The following is a 6,309-nucleotide window of genomic DNA, read 5'->3' as shown; positions in this document are numbered from 1 at the left end:
AATGACACTGATCACACAGCTACACAGTATAGTTGATAGAGGCCAGCTGTCTAAGTCAGTAGGTGTCTGGGAAATCAGTAATTCTTTACATACATAAAATTTACTCACAGAACATTATGAGGTGCTTAGCTAACAGATCTGATCAGACAGAAGTCAGAAGGGGGAAATGAGGGTGTTTAAAACCAGGTACCAGAGGTCTTATCGTACATGACAGAATATTCACAGAATCACAGAATGATTTGCTTTGGAAGGTACCTTAAAGATTATCTAGTTCCAACCCACCCATCTTGGGAGGGCCACTTTCCACTAAATCAGGTTGCTCAAAGCCCCATCCAACCTGACCTTGAGCACTTCCAGAGATGGGACATCCATAACTTCTCGGGGTAAAGTCTTCCAGTGCCTCACCACTGTCACAATAAAGAATTTCTTCCTAACATATAATCTAAATCTAGCCTTTTCTATTTGGAAGCCATTCTCCCTTGTTTTATCATTATCTGTCCTTGTCAAAAATCCCTCTACAGCTTTCTTGCAGCCTCCCTTTAGGTATTAGAAGGTGCTGTAAGGTCTCCCCAGAACCTTCTCTTCTCCAGGCTGAGCAGCCCCAACTCTCAGCCTGTCTTCAGAAGAGAGATGTTTCAGCCATGTGATTATTTTTGTGTCCCTCCTCTGGACTCACTTTAACTCACTATTTTAGGGTCTCCAGAGCTGGACACAGTACTACAGGTGGCATCTCACAAGAGCAGAGCAGATGGGCAGGATCACCCCCTTGCCTTGCTGGCCACAGCTTTTGATGCAGCCCAGGACTCAGTTGGCATTCTGGGCTGTGAGTGCACATTGCTGGCTCATGTTGAGCTTCTTGTCCACCAACAACCCCAAACCTTTCTCCTCAGGGCTGTTCTCAGTCCACTCTCTGCCCAGTATGCATTTGCACTTGGGATTGCATACACAGGACCTTGCATTTATTAAACCTCATGAGGTTTACACAAGCCCACCTCTCAAGCCTGTTCAAGTCCTTCTGGATGGCATCCCATCCCTCCATCATGTCTGAAGGTCTATGTTGCTGGGGTTGCACTCAATTCCACTGTCCTTGTTACCAACAAAGATGTTCAAGAGCATCGTACTCTGTAGGTTTCGGTGGTTCTGAGGTTCTGGTCGGGACGGTCGGACGTAGACGGAGACGAGAGATCTCTGTAGGCAGGTCTCGGGACACAGTCGGTTTATTGTAAAAGGCGTGGGTATTGGGGCACTGCTCAGAGCTGGTAGACTCAGCTCTGAGCAGGCCCAAGAGAGCAAGAGAGTAAACAGGTGAGAGAGAGAGTGTAAGAGCAAGAGTAAGAGCAAGAGTAGAAGTGGAAGAGAGAGAATGAATAGAAGAGAGAGAATGAATAGAAGTGAGAATGAGAAAGTCTGAAGTCCTGGTTACAATACAATAAATCATCTTCTGCACTGAATATTCTAATTGTCACTAACCAATCTAATACAAGATACAAATCCTATAGCATTTACATACAGCCTATAAGAGTTCTTATATTACCATAGAGTGTTACATCTTAACTTCTAAAAACTACTCTTTGGACCCCTTCTGCTGAGCTAGTAGGGTCTGCTCTGACCCTTGGACCTGTTTGCAAGCAGAGGGTATTGTTCCATCAAGAGGGGATTACTTCAGTGGCCATACCATTGTTTTCTAGTTGTTCAGTAACTAAGACCTGGTATTTCAAAAGTGGCTTTCATTTCGATGTTGCCTGTAGTTTTCATATTCCCAAAATCTTTTGTCAGGCAATCATATTTCCAAGGCTTTCCTGTTTCATCTTCCCCAACAGTACTCAATATCAAGTCCTGAGGAACACCACTGGTCAGCTCTCTTCACTTGGACATCTAGCCATTGACAGCAGCTCTTTGAGGATGACCATCCATTTGAGATAACATCTTTACCGACAGAGTGCCTCATCTGTCAAATATATGTCCCTCCAGTTTAGAGACAAGAATGTTATGCTGGACAGTGTCAAAAGCTTTGCACAAGTCCAGGCAGATGTCACCAGTTGGTGTTCACTTATCCACCAACACTGTAACCCTGTCATAGGCCACCAAATTTACCAGGCACTCTTTGCATGTAATGAAGCCATGTTGGCTGTCACGATTACCACCTTATTTTCGGTTTGCCTTAGCATAGAACTCGATGGAGGATCTGCTCCATGATCTCGCCAGGCACTGATGTGAAACTGACTGGCCTGTAGTTACCCAGGTCTTCCTTCCTTCCCTTTTAAAAATGGGGGTTATGTTTCCCCTTTAACCAATCATAGGGACTTCACCAGACTGCCATGACTTATCAAATACAATGGATAACGGCTTAGTCATTTCCTCAGCCAGTTCCCTCAGGACCCACAGAAGCATTTCATCAGGTCCCGTGAACTTGTGAAACTTCCAGTTCCTTAGATGGTCTCAGACCAGATATTCTCCTACAGCAGGTTGTTCTTCATTCTTCCAGTCCCTGCCTTTGCCTTCTGCAACTGGTGGTGTGGCTGGAACACTTGTTAGCAAAGACTAAAGCAAAAAAGTCCTTGATTACCTCCGTTTTCTCCATACCCCAGGGAGTCAGGTCCCCCATTTCCTTCCAGAAAGGGCCAACATTTTTTCTTGTTCTCCTTTTATTACGAGTGCAAATACAGAAGATTTTCTTGTTGCCTCTGACATTCCTGGCCAGATTTAATCCAGAACTTTAGCATTCCTGGATGCTTGGGCAATATCTCTGTTTCGCACAGGACACCTGTCCTTGCTTCCACCCCCTTCCTTTTTGTGTTTGAGTTTGTCCAGGAGCTCCTTATTCATCCACATAAGCCAGTTTTTGTCTGACTACATCTTTGTTGGAATGCATCGCTCCTGATCTTGGAGGAGGTGATCCTTGAATATTAGCCAGCTTTCTTGGGCCCTTCTCTCCAGGGCTTTATCCCACAACACTCTACCAAAAACCTCTCTGAAGAGACCAAAGCCTTCTCTTCTGAAGTCCAGGTTACTGAGCGTGTTATGCACCATCCTGGCTTCCCTAAGGATCTTGAACTCCACCATTTCATGGTCACTGCAGCCAAGGCTGCCCTTAAAGTTTGCATTCCCCACCAGCACCTCATTGTTAGTGAGAACAAGGTCCAGCATAGCACCTCTTCTCATTGTCTCCTCTATCACTTAGAGAAGGAAGTTATCAGCAACACAGTCTGTGAAACTTCTGGATTGCTTATGCCTTGTTGTGTTGTCCCTCCTACAGATACTGGGGTCATTCAAGTCCCCCACATGGGTCAGAGCTTGTGAATGTGAGGCTGCTCCCATCTGTCTTTAGAGGACCTCATCTGTCATCTTCTTGGTTTGGTGGCATGTAGCAGACCCCCAGTACAATGTCAACTGTCGCTGCCCTCCTTTTAATCCTGACCCATAAGGGTCTGGTCTGTTCCCCATCTGTCCGCAGGCAGATCTCCATGCTCTCCAGCTGGCCACTGACATAGAGGGTGACACCCTCTTCTCATCTCCCCTGCCTGTACTTCCTAAGGAGCCTGTATCCTTCCATTTCAACTCTTCAGTCACAGGAGCCATCCCACCATGTCTCTGTGATGCCAGTAAGATCACAGTCCTGCAGGCATGCACATGTCTATAACTCCTCTTGTTTATACCCCTGTTGTTTATTCCCCATGCTATTTGCATAGGGGCATTGAAATTGGGATCCTGATGAATCTGACTTAGTGCCTGGAGCAGCTGGAATTCCTTCATGCTGCAGAGGAATGGTGTATCTCAGGATTATTACGAGGTATGAAGGCTTCTGCAGTCAGCAATCCTGTGGCATCCAGAATTACTGCCGTCACATTTCATCTTTGTTGGCACTGTGGAGGTCAGATGTGCTGGTGACCTCTTTTTCTGTGTTTAATGGCTCCACTGTTCATGGTTTTCATCCAACAGAATCAAATTGATTGGAATTGGATGAAGTAAGATTGCACACAGAAGTCTGCACATAGCCTCTATTTGTATAAATTTGCATTTACATTATATTTGCATCTGGGGAGAGCCCACATACTATATTTTTCACAGTGCAGCTGCAACGTCTTTGAAGCCTGGGTGCAGTGGTTGAACATGTGTTATTCAGCGCCAGACTAGTTCAGCTCTTTTAAAATCATCAGGAATTGAGTAGCAGATTAATTAAATATTGTAGTGTTTATTTGTAATTCTAGCACTTCCTCTTCTTCTTGTTGAGCCATCATTTTATATTAGGATTGAAATCCTAATTTTAGTTGCATTTACGGGCAAAGCACTAATTTGAGAAAACCGATTTTAGCAGTCTAAATATGACTGGCCAAAAGGCTGTCAGAATACTTAGGTAAAAGTAGAAGATGATAAACCACACGAGTGTATGATGAGTATTTCAAGAGCTAGAAGAGACTGTTAGGTAAGAACATAACAAGGTACCACTTCTTTGGTGATGGAAAGAGAAAACCACTGAAAGGCAAATGAAATATAACCAATAGCAACACAAAAAAAGGCAGTATGCTAAAGCAAGCTGTACACACATTTAAAGCATGTGCTGAATGACTCTACCAAACTAAAAGATGAGAAGAGCAGGTCTGCAAAAATAATTGTTTTGTGCAAATGAGCGTTAGGAGGATTCAGGTAGTCACAACAGGGAGCTGCTACAGCTTTTACTCTACCCTTAATCATCAGAAGATTTAGTCTAAATGTCTCTGAAAACTTAGGTCAGAAAATCTCTTAATCTTAGGTTGGTGTTTTCACAAAAACATGCAAATGTCATTCTTGGTATCACTGGAAACTAATCAAGTAGAAGACGCACTATTAGGGAACAAAGATTTTAATAGATAATCCCAAAGATTCTCTTCTCAGATAGAAACGGGCAAAAAGAGATTTCCATTATATACTTTCCACATCACTATTTTTTTGCAAATAGGAGCAACCAATTGGAGAAACATTATATTTCTTGTCTCTAATAAATAAGATTAATTGAGAAAATTAATTAAAATGTAATACTGTCTGGGAGATATCTTCAAACTTTACCAAGGGCTTTCTGAAAGTGATTATCTATGAGGAAGCAACAGTCTTTAACTCAGTAAAGGCTCTTGATTTTTGTTAATTTCAAGTGAACACTCTTCATTCTAGTTTGTGTCAACTATTAAACATAAAAAACCACCATATTCTCAGTTGCAAGCCAGTCTGAGAAACACAGGAATCTTTACCATATTAGACTCACTGAAAACAAATTCAGAAGTCAACAAAATGCTAATAGACCAAAGGCTGGTGTAAAGGAAGAATAGCTTGCAATTCTGAAATTATTTGAACATATTAATCTGCCATTGTAGCTACTTATCTGCATCTTCATATATTGGTATTATGTACACCCTCAGATCACTCATTACTACTGCACATTGCCTGGCATGATGCAGGCTGGTCACAACCTCCTGAGATGGGACAGTGCCTGCCTACTTAGTGCTGCTTGACTCCCTCCTCTTATTCCTGGCAGCCTTCCAACCCTGCAGGAATCTGTGACCCAGGGAGCATCAGGAGTGGTGGGGTCTTTGTATCTCAGATCATTCTGTGTGATTTTCTCCCATAATTTCATTTGATAACTCATTAAAGAACTGCAAGCTAGTACCTTCAGTACTTTGCTGTAACCCTTGGTTTAACCATGTATTATCTGGAGGGTCACTGTTGGAACCTGAGTTCTGAGGATTTCAGTCTTTCAGTGCTGACAGACAGTGATCCTCAGAAGTACACTGCATTTGACCTGAAGCCTTGGGAAAGGCCTCCCAAATTGTGTGATAACACTGAGGTTGTTGCTATGTAATTAAAAGTTATATCACTGGGTGGAATATCTAGAGATGTAGGAAACTTAGGTTTATGGGATATACGTAACAATATGGAGGATTTGGGGTATGGATTTGTTCTTCTTCTTTTCTTCTTCCTTCTTCACAAATTCTTCTGGGTGTTCTGGTATTGGGTCAAAAAACCCACAATGCGGATCATGAATAGTTAGTTATTGGATTATAAGTAAAAACAAATTAGTTGGCATTCCATAATTGGGTAATTTGGACCTTAAAAGACCTTGGAAGTTAGAACTTGGAGCCATTTTCACCTTGTTAACTTGGAGGCATGCTCTGTGCTGCTGTGTTACAGATAAGATATAAAAAACAACTAAGTCTGAAGAAAAACTCCCTGTCTCCTGCATTTTAATTTGAACTCTGAGTAAAAGAACTCACGAAGCAAAGGCAAAGAAAAGAAACTATAAAAGAGAAAATTAATAAGTCACTTCCGTTTCACTCTTGA

Source organism: Corvus hawaiiensis, chromosome 2 (assembly GCF_020740725.1).
Source record: "Corvus hawaiiensis isolate bCorHaw1 chromosome 2, bCorHaw1.pri.cur, whole genome shotgun sequence".
NCBI lineage: Eukaryota > Metazoa > Chordata > Aves > Passeriformes > Corvidae > Corvus > Corvus hawaiiensis.
Note: the sequence above shows the minus strand (reverse complement) of the source record.